Source organism: Lissotriton vulgaris, chromosome 2_1 (assembly GCF_964263255.1).
Source record: "Lissotriton vulgaris chromosome 2_1, aLisVul1.2, whole genome shotgun sequence".
Lineage (NCBI taxonomy): Eukaryota > Metazoa > Chordata > Amphibia > Caudata > Salamandridae > Lissotriton > Lissotriton vulgaris.
In genome coordinates, this window is record NC_141687.1 from 1,278,967,290 (window position 1) to 1,278,989,075 (window position 21,786).

The 21,786-nt window shown below is 45.7% G+C and overlaps 1 protein-coding gene across 2 annotated transcripts in view; it reads left to right on the forward strand.

Moving 5' to 3' along the window:
- The window catches only part of SMIM35 (small integral membrane protein 35), a 428,495-nt gene that overhangs the window by 160,658 nt on the left and 246,051 nt on the right, over nt 1-21,786 (forward strand). The window lies entirely within an intron of this gene.

Sequence of the window (21,786 nt, forward strand, 5' to 3'; positions counted from 1 at the left end):
AGTGCTTGCTTCCGCAGTGAGTGTGTAGCACAAATCCGGTAGCAGGAGTGTGTATGTTGTGTGCTTCTGTCTACTGCAGCCAGTGACATCTATTTAATGTATCCTTGATTTAGCATGGCCCAACATGAAGAAAGAGGACAGCTTCTCCCAGACTGTTGATGTGCATTGCATGCTTTCCTGTGCCCAGAGGGCAGTGGCGTAGCTAGCCTCTTTGGTAGGGTGACCAGAATATTAAAGGAAAAAAACGGGACAAATCACAAAAATAGAAGAAGGACTATCATTTTACGTCAAGAGTGCGCGCAGAATGACAGCGCTCCTCAGCAGAGAATTACAAAACAGGCAGTAAGAACATTCATAAGATGCTACTTTTAAACTCAGTATCTTGCCTGTGAATTAAATTGCTTTCTTGGAACACCTGCTAACAATCCCAGCTTTGTGAAACATAAAAAACACCTCCCCCGTTTTTAGTCGACCCTCTACAAAAACCGGGACATGAGCTAAATTTCTCGAAATCTGCCCGGGCAGCTGGTGAAAAACGGGAACCGCCCTGCCAAATCTGGGACGCCTGGTCACCCTAATCTTTGGCTGCCCGTGGTGGTCCCCGCGTTTGCTGCCCGCATTGAAGAGCGTGGTGTGCTGGCGAGATTCTGACGTATTGTGGAGCAGGGTAGTGTGCAGGCCGCCGCCCCCGAAACACGTGCGCACCCACTTCCCCACCTCCCTTATAGGGTACAGACTCAGGCAGTGAAATGAGGGAGGATGGAGACAGGCAATCCCGTAGAAATTCTATGAGGACATTGTAAGCAAAGGGCTGCAGATTAGTACTTTTTGAGCACTGCTATTTGTTGGATGGGATGGGTGGGGATGGCAATTTTTGTTGTTCAAGGTAAGGGAGATTCTAAGCAAGGCCTGGCCTTTTTTCTGTATCTGAATACTACTGCAGGCAGGCTGGTAATGGCCTCTCACTTCATATTACCCGTTTTGAATACTCCTGCTTGGAGCCAGCCTCATTCTTACCTGCACTGAGATCCGTCAATTTGCACAAATGCTTGTGTCTGAGGATTAGCCAGAAAATTATATTTGCAAGAGAACCTCCTACCCTCCAAAACAGTTCTGAAACTTTAAACAGTGAATTCTTGTCAGAATCCCTTTCAGGGGGCCACGGGGCACAAAAGGGCTACTGGGTCCAACCGTTGTGTTTGAAGCATTTACTTCTAATGTCCTGAGACCTAATCCACTACAGACCCTGCTTAACTGGGCCAAGTACCACTTGTGCACTTATGTAGTTACAGGTCAGTGAACATCACTCATAACTCAAAGTGCAGACAGTACGAACAATAAATCATTGCCCAGGCAAATACTTGCTTTATAAGAAAAAGTCATATTATATTTCTAACTTTACGCATGCAAAGGAATACGACATTCAGAAGCAACACCACAATCCCCCTTGAGGTCAAGGCTATAGTAGTTGTCAGGCAAATCCCTGTCCCACCCTCCTTCATGTAACTTATTCACGGTTATTCTCCATTCACTGGTAGCCACATCCAGGGAATGCAAACCATTAGGCTGTACTGAAGAGTTCCCTTTTGACTCTTCTGGATTTCAGTCAAAAGTGTCTATGGTGCCGCAGCACCTTCAGCAGCGAATCCCCCAGGGTCCTAAAGGCCCAAATTCAGGTCATACCTGCTCCTGCAGCATGAAACCAGCCAGCTTTACAGAGGGTGCTCTCAGCACATGCACTCATGAGATCTGATCCTGCTGTGAAAAGAAAAGCCAGGCTGCTTGCGGTACACAAAGCAAAATTGGAGCGGGCTTTGGCTCACTCTCCGGAGTGGCGAGGCCGCTCACCACCATAGAGATCGAAGCAGCTTCCAATTCCCAGCAATGCAGTAAGTCATGTTCTTTACAGGCAAGGTGGGAATTCTACACTTCGGCTCTTGACTAGAGTCTCATGAGGGCGCGTTGTCCTCCTCAGCTTCCATGGGGGTCAGGCAAGGCTGATCCTTCGATGCAGCTAGACCTGCTGGTCACAGCTTCACTTCAGTCCTGGGCGATGGCCCAAAGTCTTTGATGATTTGGTTTTGGCAGCCCCCCTTGGCATATTGGGTCACTGCTGTACCTTATGGACACAACATAGACTTCTCAGGGGCAACCGCCCACACCATGGTGGCCCCTCCTGCATACAGGGATCCACTCAGTTATTCAGGATTCCTGGCATGCTTATCACACAACCTCTTCCCCGGTGGCCACCTCTGGCATACAAGGTCCCAGCAACAAGGCTGTGTGGGCTCGATACTTGCCACAGTTATGTTAACGTTAATGTTAAAATCGGATTTATATAGTGCTCAGCTACTCCGAGGAGTAACAAACCCGATGCAGAGGTCAGGGGCAGATGAAAGGACAAAAGAGTTATTGAGCAAACAGCCAAGACTTCAGCTCCTTCCTGAAGGCTAGTAGTGTGCCGTTTTACCTCAAAGAGACAGGCAGGGAATTCCAGAGTAGAGGTGCCAGGTGACGAAAGGAGCGACCTCCAATTTTCGCCCGTCTAATGGATGGAACAGATGCCATTGCCAGGGAGGTCGATCTCAGTGTCCTAGTAGGCAAATAGAAAGCCAGACGTTTCCTTATGTATTTCGCACCTGAGAGATGGAACGCTTTGAAAGCGAGCGTGAGCGCCTTAAAAGCAATCCGATTTCTAATAGGTAACCAGTGCAGTCTTTTAAGTAGCTCCGATGCACTGGTTCTCCGATGGAGACCGTAGATAGCTCTCGCAGCAGAGTTCTGCACTATCTGAAGGCGCGAAAGAAGATACTCTGGCAGGCCCAGGTAGAGTACGTTTGCATAGTCCAAACAGGAACCTATCAGGGCCTGCACAGTAGTTTTCCTATGCTCAATGGAGAGGATCGTCAGGAATTTTCTCAGCATTTTCAGGATGCCGAAACACTTCCCTGCGAGTCCAAGAATCTGGGGCTTCAGAGTAAGGCCATCGTCAATCTGTACTCCAAGATTCTTGGCCTTGGAGGACGCAGCCCTCTCCTGGCACACGGGGGTCACTGAAAACAGGCACTGGACCTTGCTTCCTCCAAAGCTCTCTTCTTCCTCATGGGGCACATTGATCTTTGCAGGTAGGGAAGCACTGGTTCTCCAGGCCCCATGGCAGGTGGTCTTAGTTTCCCTGGGTGATGTCCCCTCACCCAACAGGGAGACTAGCAGGCCATTTCCCCAGTCCATGTCCCAGGTAGAAGTCTTGCATAGCTTCCCCTTCTCACACAGTCCATTTGGCTGCTTGGCTAATGACACATTTTTGAGGACTCAACCTCCTCTTCTAATTGTCCTTTTCCAGACACCAACTGTGATGTAGGATTTCAGTCTTAGAAATTTTACATTGGGGTCTGCTTCTTTTGAAGCAGGCACTTCTTCTTTTCATCTTCCTTCATGAAAGAATGTATGTCACAGCAGGAACGACTCTGAAGCTGATTGTCCACAACACAATTCATGGGAGTGACCCAAGTTCACACCTGGATGATATGTGCATCAAAAGGTTAATCCCAGACCTCCAGTCCTAATCTTTATGATTCTCTTATCCACCCCATCCCCCATCCCGAGAAGTGTCCAGGCCCCTTTCTTGTGATTTATCCCTTTTCCCTCCACTGTGCCCACACTCAGCTCACTGTAGTGCAGCAATACTCAAATCTGTCTGGGGGATTCCTCTCCTCCCCATGTCGCTACCAGGCAGGTCTGGGCTTCCAAAATGGAACCCAGGGACCTCCATAAAGTGTAACATTGCAGTCACATTTACTCAGTGTCCATTCATAGCACACTTTCTTCTGTTCAGCACTACTACCTCTATGCATTGAACCTTCACATGAACACACACTTTCATCACACACAGTTCCTGTACTAGCCACACATGTACTGCACAGTACTGCACCAATCTTGTACTGAATCCTTCCCAGACACACATGTTATGTTAAGTCTGCTTATATAGCGCATGGCTACCCCAGCAATGGGGCGTCCCAGCGCTGCGGACATACCTAGAAGCAGTGCAACACAACAGAGAAGGTGGAGTTAGATGGAAGAGAACAGCCAAGTTTTAATCTGTTTACGGAACAGCAGATGGTTAGAAGTGGCCCGGGCCCCAAGGGGGATCGAATTCCACAGCTTCGGCGCCAGATGCCTAAAAGAGCGACCACCAGCTCGGCACCTACGGATCTTAGTCGTGCGTGCCAGTGACAGGTCGGCTGAACGAAGGGCACGCGAGGGGACATAGAAGGAGCAGAGTCCCAGCAAGGTTTGAGGGGCGGTATTATACAGGATTTTGTGAATTAGACAAAGACTTTTGAACTGGATACGTTGTTTAACGGGAAGCCAGTGTAACAGATGAAGGATAGGGGAGGTGTGGCATTTTTTTGGCAGAGCGAATAAAATGCGCGCCGCGGCATTCTGAGCTCTCTGAAGTCTGTTTATCACCGTCAAGTTAGAACCTAGCATCAGGACATTGCAGTAGTCTAGATGGGATAAGACTAAGGCCTGAATTATAGTCTGGCGGATGCAGGGCTCAAAGAATCCGAGGATAGGTTTGAGAGAGCGCAGGCGACCATAGCAGGTGCCTGCCACTCTCTTGGCATGACTCTCCATGGAGAGTGAGTTGTCCAACATCACACCCAGGTTTTTAACAGCCTCTTTGGGGACGGGAGAGGGTCCCAGAGTGGGAGGCCACCAATGTGCATCCCATTTCTCGGTATCCCTACCTACAAGGAGTATCTCCGTCTTGGAAGAATTTAGCTGGAGATAGTTCTGTGACAGCCAATTCGATATAGCCAGGATATCTTCCTGGAACTTAATTTGGTCAGCCCCACTGTTCTTAGAAAAGGAGAAGATGAGTTGTGTATCGTCCGCGTATGATGTTAATTTGATGTTACGGTCCCTGGCCAGCATGGCCAGGGGGCGGACGTACACATTGAACAATGTGGGGCTGAGCGCAGAGCCCTGCGGGACTCCACAGTCCAGGGGGTGTATGCTGGATGAGTACGGCGGGGCGTGCACTTGGAAGGAGCGGTCAGATAAAAACGACGTGAACCATCCCAAGGCACTCTCCCTGACTCCGATATCCCACAGTCTCGCAAGCAGGATCCTGTGGGAGACCGTGTCGAAGGCCGCGCTCAAGTCCAGCAGAACCAGGGCAGATGTCTCACCCTGGTCCAACCCCTCCCTCAGATGTTCCGTAACGGCTAGCAGAGCAGATTCCGTGCTATGTTTAGCACGGAAGCCGTTCTGAGATTCGTCCAATATTCCATTCGACTCCAAATAGGTAGTTAGAATGGAATTTACATGGGCCTCCATCACCTTGGCAAGATAGGGGAGCAAGGAGATGGGTCTAAAGCTGTCTGATCTGGTGGGATCTAATGATGGCTTTTTTAAAAGGGGGACAACTTTAGCATGTTTCCAGGATGGGGGAATGGTCGCAGACTGAAGTGAGTTGTTAATTAACATCCGCCCTTCCCGTAAAATGGAATCTTGGAATAATCTGAATAATTCTGGCTTAACAGGGTCTTCCGGGGAACCTGATTTGACTCTTTTGATCAGAGAGTCCATCTCAGTTTGCTCAATAGATGGTAAATATTGTAGTGAGAATGGCAAGTCGATGGACCCCATAGGGTTGGAATTAGCACTGGGTCTATCTGAGGTTAGAGAGTTATAAATCCCTTTGACTTTGTCTACAAAGAAACAGGCCAGCTCTTCACATTGGGCATCGGACACAATTAATTTACCTGGACCTTCTGGTATCTTGGTCAGATCTTTTACTAAGGTAAAAATGGTTTTGGAGCGATTGGTGCTGGAGTTGATCAGATCTGTGTAGTATTTGGCTTTAGATAGTTTTATAAGTTTATGGTAGGCTTTAGTAGCTACTCTAAAGTTGATTTTAGCCAAATGATCGTACGACCTCCTCCAGAGGCGCTCCAACTGCTTACATTGTTTTTTCTGTAATGTAAGGGCCTCAGAGTACCACGGATGAGTTTGGCCCCGCTTGGGCCTAGAGCATTTCATAGGGATGAAATGGTCAAGTGATTTATTTATCCACTCCCTATAGGCTGTATCGGCCTCGTCCAGGTTGCTCGGCCAAGTGGGGCAGGAGGAATGGAGTCTAGCTTCGAACGCTGCATTATCAAGCTTGTTCCAGGGGCGTCTCTGTAACAAAGGTGGTGGCTTTTCCCTGCATCTAGCTGGAATCTGGATAGTAGTAAAAACCGGAAAGTGATCTGTCCAGGTAAGAGGACCGGGAATGGAGACAGACGCTTCCATACAACCAATACAGAGTCACTACTCCAGAGCTGTGAAGTACTCCACTTCTAACTGATGTAGGCAAAGTGTGGGTTAAGCACACAGCAGCTGAACTTTTAAAAAGGTGAGTTAGCCTGTGGGCCACAGGGTAAAAAGGTCCTGTTTACTACTACTGATCACTACTGTCGCCACATCGCTCGTGCTGCTTAACTCCTGGTGAAGGCAGTAGCCTTCCACTACTATTAGGGCAGCACATTGGGCAGCTCTTCATGGTCCAACAAGACTGCAGTCCATGAGACAGGCCTATGTCATGGCACACATGCATACTCTGTGTTTGCCTATGACAAAACAATCAGCATTAGATATCCGGACAACAGTATAGTTGGACACTCAGGGCAGGGGTACACGTTACTTACCATGTAGAGGACATTTCCATTCCATCGATCCATATCCTGTGTTAGGAAGTTGTGTATAAAAGTCAGACCCAGACCATCCCACTTTGGTCGCGTTTCAAATTCTTCATGACCAAGTAAGTGAGTGCTTCGTAGAGGACTTGAAGGACTGCTAACTGATCAGTGCTGGTGTTTGCATGATGACCAGTCTCCCCGAAGTGAGGTGACATTGTCTGTCTAGCTTCTAGAAGCCTGATTTCCTGTTCAGACATGGAAGGAGCGTGCTTGGCATTGCAGGAGGAGGCCCTATCCAGAAAGAGCTGTCTGCTAAGTTCGTGACATGAGGAGCACCCATATGTTGCTGGCTGTTCTTGGAAGTGAAGCGGGAGCTGACCTTTGTAAGGAATGGTCGACCACTGTGGCCCACAAAGTAAATTGCTTACTGAAATCAAGCCACAATGTCACCTGTGCTACTTGGCACCCCTGGGGTACCTGCAAGGTTGGTGCTAACCGACCCCAGCGAACCCCAAGGAGGAACTACAGTCACCACAGAAACAGGAGCCGATCCCAGCCTGGACGCTGCAATTGCGTGAAGAAGCACAACCCCTCTGCGAACCTGGCTTGAAAGCCCAAACTGCACAATGAGCACCCCTTGGATGCCGGTCTGGATGCCGTATCTGCCTGGATGGCAGCCTATTTGTAGTCCTGCTTGTTGCTACTTCACAGAGGCTCCAGCCCCAAGTAAAATAGCCAACATGACCCCTTATCAGTGGAGACATGACTGATAGTACCAGTTGGCCAGCACCTGCTGATTGCAACAACATCAGCAGGTAACAGAGCCCCACACAAGAGACTAAAGCAAAAATACAGGTCATGTTCAGCAATGGGAACGCAGATTGCTTCCTAAACGTTTGCTTTAATTTGGATATGCTCTCTTGAACTGAACGTCAAACTTCTCGGAATAACTGTAGACCTTGTGAAAGGGATCTGTGCCTGACTTGTGCCTCTGACTAAAATCGAGAAGCTATAGTCCCTATACCAACTCCTAGAACAAGGAATGGCCACCATAGGGGAGGTCTCTTTAGTAGGCATCATAGTATCATAGTTGCAATTTTTTATTTGAACCCCACTGAATTGTACCGAATTTCATTTTGCTGTGGTGATGAAGTACTTTCATTTTTACGAGGCACTAGGATGGACAATTTAATTATTGTGTCTCTTGATTTCTTCTCATCCCCCCCCCCCCCACCAGCCCCCACTACCTCCATGAGAAACCTCTGACTGCTCACTCTGGCTACCCTGAGAATCAATAGTTGAAAGGATTGTGCTTAATTGAGTGTCCAGAGCACATTAGGATGGGTAGGGCAAGAGGTAACTTATAATTAGCTATTAGAAAATTGGAATGTTGGGCGCTCCATAGAAGACTATGGAGTGCTCCGGACTTCTAATGGCTGGTAGAAGCCCGGAGAGCAACATTCCAATGTTTTTTTTATTTCACAGCTGTTGCTATAAACAAAAGCCTCTCACAGCCAAAGGGGCTTTACCACCCCCCCTCAGGGTCCGAGAGGTCTTTATTTTGACTAATTAGAACAGTCTGCCCTCTAAGATGGAATGTTTTAATTTATTTGTTTATTTATTTTATTTATAAAGTTTTATATAGCGCGAACTTGATCCCGAAGGATATCAGAGCGCTTTACAATTTGAGGCAGTCCAAACTCTGCAGTTTTTCCCTCTCATTCCCATGGCCTACCAGTTTTTCCCTCCAAATTTCTCCTCTGCTCTGCGCTAAGACCTTTATGTTAAGCAGTGCACCCCCAGCCACCATTTTGTGTTAACAAGTCAGTGAAACCAGACCCCCCCCCCACCCCCGGCAACAGGGATCTTATACATAGCCTTAATAGCCTTAGAGCCCTCTGTAGCAGGCTCTCTAGGACATTAAAGTCCCGCCCCAGAGTTGGGGCATTTAACACATGAAGCGAGCCTTTAGTGGCAGGTAAAGCCTGCTACATCGGGCTCTAAGGCTATATTATAGGACTCACTAGTAAATTTACTGGACTCTGGGACAAGACAGTTATGCTTGTACTAACAAAGAGGTCTTCGAAAATTGGATGTAAAAACAGCAAACCCGTCACCATAAGTGGATTAAGAAGTTTGTTTCATTGGCTGGATTGAAGAAGTCACTTTACAGAATAGAAAATAACCTAGATGGCGGGATGGTGTTTGACTCTGAGTTATTGAGTTGTACAGAAACTCTTGAAGTTGTTCACCCTGAGTATCCAGTAAGAAACATTGTGGGATCTTATTATCGTGGATAAAATATAAAGGGACACAATATCAAAAGGTAAGAATGTCTTATATACCCAACTCCACATCTATGTACCTTGATGATATATATATTGTCAAGGTACGTAGATGTGGCGTTAAACACAGTAAATCTATACTTCCTCTATATGCACTTACATTTAGTCATTTAAGTCCTAGATATAGTGCCCAGGATATTAAGGTACCAGTAGTACAATCGCTCTTGATATACTAATTCGATTGGATGCGGCCCGGTTTGCCACTCTACTGTTTTTGCATAGCCCTTGCAATCTTTTCTTTTCTTACTTCCATTCTTAGATGTTGATTTACAAAGATTGAATATCCTAATAGTAAAAATAAGCAGTGGTATAGTATCACCAATAAAGAGATTACATAAAAAAGTGAATAAATGTACAATGATCTGACAGAGCACAGGCTGGTTATTCAGTTCTTTCAGGCACATCCATCAAAGGTTGGTAGGCATGTTAATACAGTCTTATGGGAACACGTGAGCGTTAAGCGTGTGTGTGCAGCGCACATATTGATGGAAAGCCATAGGAAGCTATGGTACGTATGGTCAGGAAAAAAGAGGGAGATGCAGCACAGATGACTTGGGAGTGACTGGGAGACGCAGCAGATATGACCTGGGAGAAAGTGGGGGCTGTAACTCACTTGTAAGCTGTAGCATGTACAGTTTGGGAGAGACAGTGAGCTGCAGCACATTTGGCTTCAGAGAGATCAGGAGCTGCAGAGGACATGGATCTGGAGAAGATGGTATGCTGCAGCAGATGCAGCCTCTAGATATTGGAAGCTGCATCACACGTCTATGAGAGATACTAATCTGTAGCAAATACAGCCTGCAGATATTGGAAGCTGCTGCACACGTGTCTGAGCTGCAGGAGATACAACCTGCAGGTATTGGAAGCTGCTGCAGCAGAGCAAGCTTGCAGATATTAGAAGCTGCAGCACATACATACATGGGAGGGACGGAGCTGCAGCAGATATTAGAAGCTGTAGCATACATGTGACAGAGCTGCAGCAGATACAGCCTGCAGATATTGGATGTTGCAGCACATGTGTATGGGAGAGACTGAGCTGCAGCAGATATAGCCTGCCGATATTGGAAACTGCTACGCAAACAAATGATGGACGGAATGCTGAATAAATCATACATTCACCCCCAGTCAAGAGATCTGGGTTAAATCCATTGTTCTTTTGCTCACCATGCCACCCCCAGTTTAGACCCAGCCATATGCAAATCAGGCTTGACCCTGTGCCTCATGGGAACAGTCCAGACAGAACTGCCAAGGCAGGTCCTCCCCGGACCGGAAACAAGCATCCTGGGACCGGTTTCTGGGTATTACCCTTCATCAGCCAGGCTAGCTTGATTCCAGTGGCACAATGAGCAAGGGATCCACGTCTGGGTATACCCAAGCCACTTAGAGTGAAAAGTGCTACACAAACAAATGATGGACGGAATGCTGAATAAATCATACATTCTAGGACCAGTTGCAGGGTTTCACCCCTCATCAGCCAGGATAGCTTGACTCCAGTGGCATGGAGAGCACGGGACTCAAGTCTGGGCATACCCGTCCCACTCGGGGTGGCAAATGCAAAAAGAAAAATTGATGGACAGAATGCAGAACACTGCCATACAATCACCCCAGTACAGCAAAAGAACATTGTATTTAACTGAGATCTATTGACAGGGGGAGAATGTTGGATTTGCTCTGCATTTCGTCCATCATATGTGTGTCTTTTGATATTGGAAGCTGAAGAACACATGTATGGGAGTTATTGAGCTGCAGCAGACACAGCCTGCAAATGTTTGAAACTGCAGCACATATATTTATTTTCTCTTTACCTCCCTGTCTACTTATCGGTACATTTCAATGCACCTCCTTCCTGTCTATCTGAACTCTCTTTACCTCGCCGTTGTCTACCTCATTTCTCTCATTATACTTAGCTTTATCCCAACTTTCCTTACCTCTCCCCCAACCCTCACCATTCTCTATGTACCCACCCTTTGTGCATCCTTTTGAATCTTTACCTCTCAAACCACTCTCTTGGCCTCACGGCTCTCTCTGCGCCTCACTACTCTGCTTCCACCTTGAATCTCTGTATTTCTGTTCTGTCTACTTCAGCTCTCTCTCAAATTCATCTTGCTCTTTCCCTTAACCCTCTCTTGCGGTCTTTCTTTTCCTCGGGCCACTCTGGCTTGCTCTCATACCTCTCCCTGCCTCTCCTCCATCTACATCCACATTCTCTTCCTCTCATCTCTCTGACCTTCTCATCTCTCTACCAGCCTCTGTGTTTCCCATTACCTAACCTCCAACTTACATCACCATTTTGTTGCTACCTCATTTCTCCAGCACCACTCTCTACTTCAGTATCAACCTCACTTCTCTTTCTTTATCTCACCTGTCACTTTCTTCTTCGGTCTCTATATCTAATGTCTCTTTCTTTAGTGAATCACAGCTCTCTCTTTACTTTCCTCTCTGTCTCGCAACTGTATTTACTTATATTGGGTACTAGGACCAGATGGGCTGCCAGCAACCATACTGAAAGCTAACTCTAAATTGTGGGGTCAGTTACTATCTCCATTATTTCATGAAGTAATTGTCTCCAAAAAAACTCTAGACTTCTAGAGAGGAGTATAAGAGTCAGGAGACACATTCCAAAATGTAAATTATTGAAGGATAGCAACGTTGGATATGTCTGGAAAATCCTGTGTGAAACACTGGGTGAAAGTTGAGCAAATTCTCTCTAAAGGGATTAAGAAACGAACACTAGGATAGATGATGACTTCTGTTAAAAAAAATCTGAAAATACGTAAAACATGTGACTCTGTACTTGCAGCTTTCGATACAATAGACAGAAAAAGGATATGGCTAAAACTTGTACTATAGGGTATACCTCCTCTTCTGCAGCTAATAATAAAACTATATGCAGGAGCTTGGACAAGAATACAACTAATGAGAAATGGGGCATTATCCTAGAAAACAGAAACACCAAATTGAACTTGCTATGGTTTTATTCTTGCTCCAAAGTTATTCTCATTATATTTTGCTGATGCACCAGAAGCCTTCAATAACTCCCGTAGTTTTCCACCATATTGTATCCGGACCAATTGCCCTTTTAATTTTTTTCTCAAAATATGTTTTATTGACATTTTCTGTAAAAAGGTAAAAACAAACTAGAACACTGTTAAGAGCTTAGGCATCATACACATGGACACTTTGAAACCTACTATCCTCCCCGACCCTCCTTCCAATGCAGTTCTCAACATTGCTTGATGGTTCTGCCAGGGCCATCTGTTCCCAATTGCCCTTCTTAGTCTGTGCAGACTAGTACCAATTAGACGACACCCATTGTTGAAAGTATTCTGCACTGGAACAGAACTGTGCTTGGAACCATAGAACCTCAGTATGTAGGGACTGAGTCACCATACCACCTCAGTGTTTAGGAGTCAGCGTCCGACTAGCTAGAGTGTCTCACATGCCTTCCTAACCTTTCCAGAGAAACAATTGAATTGGCAGCCCATAACTCAACACTCTCGACCCTCTAAGGGATCGCGTTAACAGGACACCCCCTTACGCTCTCTCACTCGTACTTGTACACAATAGGATAACCAGGAGACACAAAGGAGGTTTGGAATATTTATTTAAACTATCGTGCTCTGAAATGCAGTATACGTGCCACAATTAGAAAACAAATGCATAATAAAAATACTGTTAGCATGGTTGATAATCCATATACAATAAAAAAGTCCTGCCATTTTATAAGACAGAGTGCCCTAAACCCCCTTCCCTTGCAACTAAAGATAAATGATTAAATATGAAAGATCTCTGTGATTACTGGCAGGCCCTGTACCTTAGTATACACAGATGGATGTTCTACATCTCAGCAGACACAGTGCTCTTGTGTCAGAACTCTCGATCCATGTTTGTGTTTTTGGCTCATGTGCTAATCTATATAACAGGACGTGTGCACATAAACAACAGCTGTATTGTTTTGTTATGTCTAGGTGCTGGTGCCTGGGCGGAATGAAAAACAAGGGACATTGTTGTTAGACCTTGTCAGTAGTATTCAGACTAAATCCCAGGAAAAGAACAGAACGTGTAAACATATGCAAGTTCCGTGTGAAAGTACAATGTGGCACAAAAGCAAGCAGGTTTATATAGTAATGAGTGCAAAGAAAAATGAAGCCTACAATATGTACAGTTAGGCTACCCCAGGGAAAACTACAATGGGCCATGCAGGAAACACACAACAGAGCAAGGCAGTCAAAAGGATTGGATGCATGTGTTGAGTATTGTAAAATTAATTATTGGAAAATAAATATGACGAAGACAAAAAGTACTGTGTTCGGGATGAAGAAAGGTAAGAAGGGGATTAGATGGTCTCTGAATGGACAAAAACTGGAAACAGTTCAAGAATAGCCATATCTAGGAGTGATTTTTATTTTTACTAGCAACCTCAATTCTCAGCATCCTGTCGAAATAGTGGTGGAGCATAATAAAACTTTAGCAGGAGCTGGACAAACACCATGGAAAAAGATCTTTAAAAAATGTATTGCTGATGCTTTACGAAAGGGAATTTCTTGTGCAAAGGGATTTAGTAAAATGACAATCCACAGATGTGAGTATCTGCAAAAGGTGGATTGACCTCCCTAGAGGGCAGACAGGACACCCCCTGAGACTCAGTTTGGGTGTGAGAAGTATTTTGCATAAACATTTCCCAAAATTGCTTAATTTCTGGCTCTGTATACTCAGAGCAAAAATTGATACCGTTCGCCACCAAATTAAGTAGCATTAACACAATGCTAATAAATGCCAGTGGTACGAGAATTTGAAACATTTCTTTTTGTAACTTCAACCCCGCGATTTCGAAAGTACTAGCTTGCAATCTATAGCACATTGAAAGACAGTAATCAAAACCCAGCTAAATACAGGAGTGGCAATTATGCCTAAGAAGTCCTAGATATGTTCAGCAGGGTGTAGGGTGTTTATCAGTCTACTCGCCTGTCTTCTTGCAAGTGGATCATTTCCACTGAGATAGAGGAGGCAGGCTATCTTGGCTGCACACCATTTAAATCGAATGCCATCGCAGACACGCAGCAGACGGTTAAGCGGGTGCGCCGTTGGCGTGCCAAAGGCAAGCCCTTCTGTGCCCGTCCGGGCCGGGCCATCGCCAGACGCCAGGACTCCTGGCTCCGAGACTCCCCTCAGGCTAATATACACGCGGAACTGCCTGCTGGCCCTCCAACAGCAATCACTATGTGCGCTCTACAATTGGCAATTTGATTCTCCCCATAAGCAATGTAGTGACTGTGGTTTTAAAATAAACATTAGCCCTAGTTCAGTTCATCTGGCTTCTGGCTTATCCTACAATAAAATCTATAATTTGAACTGCAGATCACTGGTAAAGCATCATGCTGAAATATTTGACCTTCTCTAGGATTCCTCACCAGATATACTCTTTTTGACGGAAACCTCGCTAATCAGTGACTCAATGGCCATTCCTGAGTTGGCCCTCCCGGTAGGGTATATAATGCATACACAGAATAGGACTTCAGAGAGGGGGGGAGGCCTAGCGGTTATACTTAAATCTTCACTATCTTGTACTCTCTCTCCTCAAGCTATCCCTGACAGTGAAAGTGCTCTGTTCAAAATGTCGATGTCACATAACTTTACGTTAACAGGGCTTCTTATTTACCATCCACCTGGCTCAGCCAAAGCCTTTCAAGAAGCCTTGATTCAAATCGCATCCACTCTTGTCCTTGAAACAGCTAACTTGAACATCATAGGTTACCCTAATCTGCGCTTGGAGCGCCTTAACTCTCAGGAGATTTCTAACTTTTTGGGCGATATGGATGCATGCCAATTAATTCAGTTAGTGGAGGGTTCATCACATGTTGCAGGTCACTTACTTGACCTGATATTTTCGAACCTCCAGCCTCTGGAAGTAAATGCACCTCTCCCCTGATTTGGACGGACCATTTTCTCATCTCTATGTGTCTGGGTTTGCTGGTCCTCCCACACAACCCCCTAGCCAGCCCTCCTTGAAACGCCCATGGCATAAATTAGATGCATCCACCTTTGTATCTACTTTAAACCGATCGCGCCCTGACTGGCCCATCAACTTGGAGGCAGCTGATAAAGCCTTCAGGGATTGGATTAATATCACACTAGACCATTGCATTCCAAAGAAACTGATGGGTGCCAAATGCAAACAATCCCACTCCTGGTACAACGAGACCTTGATCTTGGAAAAGAAAAAAATTGTAAAATTTGGGAACGAGCCTGGAGGAGTACATATGACGCCAAGGCAAAAATCACCTATAGGAACGTCACTAAATCCTATTATAAACTAGTTCAAAAGACCAAGGCCTCTTACTATGAAAATGTGATCTTGTCGAGTCCTAATCCCTCTAAAACATTTTTTTTCCCTAGTAAAAGAGATGAAAAACTCTTGGTGGGTAGTAAAAATATGATTGGTACTAATTCACAATGTGAATCATTGGCGAAACACTTCATTAGCAAGGTTGGTTGCATTTATAGTGCACTTGATAGGGGACGGGGTGTCCCTGAACCTTTAGTGACCTCCATGCCAACAGGCCTCTCCCGCTGTTTGTATGACCTGCCATCCATGTCTCCTAAAGACATGGAAGCTTTGGCATCCAAGGTCAAATCAGGCTCCCCTGACGACCCTGTAAAACTTGATATTTTCAGGAAATTCCATGAATGTCCTATGACAGCGAGCAGAGAATTGATCAACAGATCACTGTTGACGGCAGAGATCCCCAATTCGTGGAAGCCAACCAAGGTCGTTCCATTGTTAAAAAAGCCCACATTAGATGGATCTCTAATAGAAAATGTTTGACCTAATTCTCTCCTCCCTTATCTGGCCAAGATTATGGATTCCCTCGTCAACGCCACCCTGACCAACTATCTTCAAGTAAATGAGATTTGGGATAGATCTCAAAATGGCTTTCGGTCGAGACATATCACAGAATATGCTCTACTGGCGGTTGCAGAGCAGTTGTGGGCCACGCTAGACGAGGGCAACACATCAGCACTGATTTACTTGACCTCAGTGTGGCCTTCAACTCAGTCTCTCATAAGATCCTGCTTCAACGGCTAGGAGAGATCGGGGCGGAGGCAAGGCCTTGGCCTGGTTTACGTTGTTCCTATCTAATCGCTCTTTTCAGGTCTATGTCCCCCCTATCTTTCTAGCACATACCCTCTAAGCTATGGTGTTCCCCAAGGTTCAGCTCTGAGCACCACGTTTCAATGTGTATGTCCACCCACTGGCCCTTTTAGCGAAAGCTCGGAACATCAGTATATTATCCTATGCTGATGATACTCCGTTGGTATTTACCTTTTCCAAAAACCCGGATCAGGATCAACTGAAAATCCGTGAAGACATCCTGAACATTTCTGCCTGGATGGCAGACAATTACCTACAACGCAACTCTTCTAAGACCTAGCTGCTGCTGGTGGGCTGTGACACCCGCAAGTGGGACTACCATTGGTGGCCCACTGCTCTCTATTCTCCCCCCAACCGAAAGATGCAGTTAAGAACTTAGGGGTTCTTACGGACAACACCCTTTCCTTTGAGTTTCATGCAAAAAAAAGTGGCAGGGACCTGTTTTGGCCTCTTAAGCAGTTTGAAACCCATCTTGGGGTTCTTTCATGCATCGATGCACCAATTAATTGTGCAATCAGTGGTGAAATCTTTCCTAAACTATTGCAATGGACTTTTTCTGGGCGTAAATAAAACTGACACTAAAAGACTCCAACGGGCACGGAATGGGGCGGCACGCATCCTCTTTGGCCTGCCAAAACACTGTTGCACTTCCAATCTTCTCAGTCATCTCCCCTGGCTGCCCATTGAACAGAAAGTTCAGTTTAAGACCCTCTACACCACCCATAAGAGCTTTTATGGCCCAAATCCTGGAGGGGCTCTGCACACCATATATCCCATCCCGCGCCCTGCGCTCTGCCGACCTGCATCTGGGCTGCACTCCTACTACACGCAGACGTAGAGCAGGGGGGGGCGCTCTTTTAAGGCGAGGGCTCCTGCCCTATGGAATTCCATCCCACTCATGGCCCTGAGCACACAGGACCACTGGGCCTTCAGGGAATTTATCAAAACATGGCTCTTATCTACCATCTAGCTTCCTCTATCTGGTCACTTGGTCTGTCAGCGCTTGGACACCCCGTTGCTGGGTTAGCCATGCGCTATATAAATGTGTTTACCATAACATAACATATAATTAATACAAAGCAGCCTGGCTAACTGCAACCATATCTAAAGAACGTTCAATCAAGGACAGTGAGGAGGTGGATGCTAAAACTAAGCTAGTCCACTCCCACAATGAATTAGGTGAACATTGGGAATAAATATGAATATTAATGATGGCGATGTAGTTTTAGTGTGCACATTTTGCAAATGAACTGTTTTTATCTTAACGCACCTAAAATTGCATTTTGTACGTTTTAGTGTAGCTTGTTAGGCAATATTGCTCCCATATTTAGAATTTTACAGATAAGGTGAAAATTTGATTTGTATTATACTATTATGGCTTGTGAAAACTACTTTTTATATGACAGATAATACATGTTTTTAATAGTGTGGAATATTTTTGGATAATTGGTTTTGTAATTTATGGCTAGATAATATACACATTAAGCTGTTTTTTTTAGTAAATAATGTTTATATATATAACCAAACAAATAAATTCATTCGAAATTTTTATTTACCTAAACTTGGTGTACCAACAACCCCTTTCCCTCTCTCTACATTTTTTTCTCCTTCTCTCTTTCCATCACTCTAACTTCTCACATCTCTTTGTCCTTCTTTCTGCTTCTTACCACTTCCTCTTCCAACCTCTTTATATTATTCGTTCAACCTGCCTGACCCTTTCCTCTTTATCTTATGTCTTTTCCAACATTTCCAATCTCTGTAGCTCAAAATTGTTTCTCCCTGCACATACCCAGTCTCACTATACGGTTCTCTTTACTCTTTTGTCCATATTCCGTCAGTCCCAGTTCCTCTATTCCACCGAGCTGAAGGTCACTGCCTAGCTAGAGGAGTGTAGACATAGAAAGAGAAGAGATGTAAGGAACCCCCAAAAAATTAAGGCGAAAATATTTGTGGTCCGATTCACAAAGGTTACTTACACTTTTTTAATAAATGTACCAAAGAACAGCCAAAAGTAGTAAAGTTACTCAAAAGTGTAAATTACTCAAAAAGTGTAAGTAACCTTTGTGAATCGGCCCTTGTATCCACTTGGTGGAATAGTGGGGATCCTTGGAGCAGAGTCTTAACGTTCACTTCTCCAGAGAGAACACTTTTTAGGTCTCGCACCTGGCGACTCAGCGCGAAGCGCTGTCGCCAGCGAGACTTATTGTCAGCGACTTGCCTCTCAAGTGGTACAGACCGGGGCACGCGCAAACGATTGGGGTCTGTGGACGCATACGTACAGGCATGTGCACATCTCCTGTCCCGCTTCCCGAGACCTAACCAGCATGCAGTTTCACTTTCGCCCCATTGTTGAAGCGGCTCGCAATGGAGAGTCCGCTCAGGAATTAAACTTGATACTCTGCCTTCATCGGCACAAATTGAGAAACCCCCGCTCACCCGGTCTGGGGGGGGGAGGATCCTCCTCAACGGTGGCTGGCTGCGGCCGGAGCACTCCAGCTCCTCTACACATCTGGCTGCACGACCAGGGCTCTCTCCCTAGGCATGGGAGCCCGCACTACTGTGTGCCACTCTTCCTTTTTGGTGCCGGGGCTCTCTCTTCAGCACGAGAGCCCCGGAAGAGGACAGGCGCTGCCTGCACCGGCTGCACAGGACGCCACTGGGCACGAGCCGCAGGGCACACGAAAGTTGCAGGTACTGCGCATGCGCGGGCAGCCCTCGCCCTCCCAGCCCTCGCCCTCCCATGTCTCCTCCCCGGGCCGGATGTGAAGTTGCTTTCTGTTTTGATTTTTTTTTAAAAAAATTTGGGGGATCCATTTCTTGTTATTCCAAGAGGCCGTATGCATTTTTATTACATTTTGAACCTTGCCGTGGGCCGTGCTGATGAGTGAACTCTGTGTTCTCATTTTGTCTAGTGCTGCTGGATAGGTAAGTGTGACTAGACTGTGTGTAAGCCGGTGACAGTCCCTGCTCAAGACAACATCTGCGATTGTCCTGCTTAGGTCGTGTATCCTCGATTCGAGGTCCCTCTGCTCAGCCTCAATTTCCAAGCACGGGACAATGCCCCCCCTCCCCTCCGACCTGATCTACCTGTACACCTGAGGCTGCCACACCATGGGCTGCTGATGGCATCCCCTCAGTTGTGTAGAATAGGCTGGCCTTTTTCATTAGCTGGCATCAAGCAAGCCGTGAAACCGATCAATGTTGTTTGAGCAGTTGTTTTTGCTAGCTGCCAAATGCCCACTGGAAATCAAAGTTAAAATGACAGAGGGGCACCCGAGGACTCACCTGTGTCCACAAGGCGCACCTACGCCTAGCTTGGTCACGTGTGCTGCCGTGGGGATCTTGCTTACACTGAGTTTTACTCACTCTGGCCTGTTTCCAGCTGGAGAGTAGAAGCTGAAGAAAGCAGAAAAGAGAGGCAGGTGGCACGGACTTCATCACAGGCTTCATTTAATTGCCTTGGTCACAGACTAAAGCCGTCAGGCTGAACTCTGGGCGCCGAGGGGGCTGATTAACTTGATCCCGACTGAAACTGCCAAGATAGTTGTGCCGGTTTGCTCTTACTCATTCCGGGGAGTTTTTGGAGCTGAACAAGTTCAGAACTGAATAAGCTACAAGCCCCCTTAGCCGCCTTCTCTGCTTCGACAAAGCGATTACGCTGACGTCTGCCGAGAGTTTCTGACCAAAACCAGACAAGGGGCTTGAAAAAGTCACTGCAGACTGGCTTAGCAAATACACGAGGAACACCTGTTGGGTGTCCCTTAAATTGCGGAAAGTAAAAGTGGCAGTTTTGTGTAGCACCCAATCAGCTTGTTCATGCTTTAACAGCAAATTCTTCTTGTCTGAACTAACGCCAAACAATATGCTAACCACATTCTTAGCTTAAGTTGCATCCTGAAAGAAATTGTTTCAGACATCGGCAAAAACGGATTAATCTGCTGCGCGTAGTTTCTTTTTATGTTGCCTACTGGTTAGGAAGAAGCCAGTGTAAGGGAGCCTTGTGCTAGAGAGGGAGAGAGCACAGAACTGCTGACCAAAGCGCTTGTTACCTTTGCTAGTCACAGCCCTGCTCGTCTTTCAATGACTCCATGGACCGGTGGGCGCAATTATCTTAATGGCTATCCTCCATTTTATGCCACAGTCCGCCCAAGCATGGCTTCTTTAGTGTCTGGTATTTCTGGACTTGCAGGCCTCTGTAGCGCTCTCCATTAGGTGGCTTCCTGTTCAATTCACTACTTACAGCGAAAGCTTTATTTTCTCACACCATCCCAAGCACAATTTCTGCCATTTGCTTAGCTCTTTCTTAAGTTTTATACATTGATTGAACTGCTCTTTATATGTAATCCTGTTAAAAACATGTATTTGCAGTGCACTATGTCTCGCATTTGAGAGAGTTTGAGCTATTTTCATCGTAGATGACAATGCCTTTTATTTATGTGGTTGGAAAACCTGCAAGCGGTGTATAAACATGCCCTTTGTACTTTTAGTCCTTGCTTACGAAAAGGAAGGCTGGCAGTAAAAGAGGCATAGTTACTGCCAGTGTTGCTTCTTGTAAGCAATAACTGTAAGTACAAAGTGCTTATTTACGCACTGCTTGCAGGTCTTTAAAATACATAAGTAAAAGGCATTGGTATTTACAATGCCAATTGCTCAAACTCTTGCAAATGCGAGACCTATTGCATTGTAAATGCTTGTTGTTTATGGGGTGTGCTTTTTATGATTAAGCCTTTTTGGTGATTGAAGTTACAATATCAAATGCTATGAGCATATGACTTATTTTAATGTAATTCACTAGTCCACTAAAAGTGGACCAACTTACTTTTGCTTATTTTTTCATAAAATAGTAGGAACTCATTCGTTAGACACTAAATTTCACATAAACTATTGCAAAACAAATAAAATCCAGGTCAAAGTTCAAAAAAGAAATGGCTATCGCGATGCTTGCTCCCAGGGCTTTAAGTGGAATGAAAAACCTGGAGGGTCTCTCATAGGGGCATGGCCAATGGGATTAAGTGTGTGGCTTAAAAACACATAAGCTAAAAATCTCTTCAGCATAGTGTGCCGCCGACTTGTATTTCACTGTTTCTGTCATTGCATTTAGATATATGATACAACAAGTAACATCATACCTACAACAAGTCATGACTATTGGCTTTGTCAATGGTTGTTAGTTGCATAAGATAAATAAGCAGCCACTATGGCTTGTATATAATATTGAAAAAGCTTCAACTTAAAGCCCTGGTGACACCACAACAATGTTGCTGCTCCTGAGTTTCAAAAAGAGAAGGGAAATCCAGTCAGAAAATGACTCTCTTTAAAGGATTTCCCTTCCCCTACAACACCACCTGCCATTGCATCATGCTGTAACTTCTCCACTAGTGAGAAGTGAGCAGTGTGAGAAGCGCACATGATGTACCTGTTGTCACTGCAGTCCGAAACAAGAAATGCCTGTGCCAGGGCACAAAACAGAGCCCGATAGAGACCCGTTTCGAGGCACCCTTTAAAAAACTGCCCGGTGCCCAGCACCAGTGAGACCCGGCCCACTTAAAGCCATGCTTGCTCCTGCTTTCTACTGGTGCTGTTTGGATGGCCCACTTCA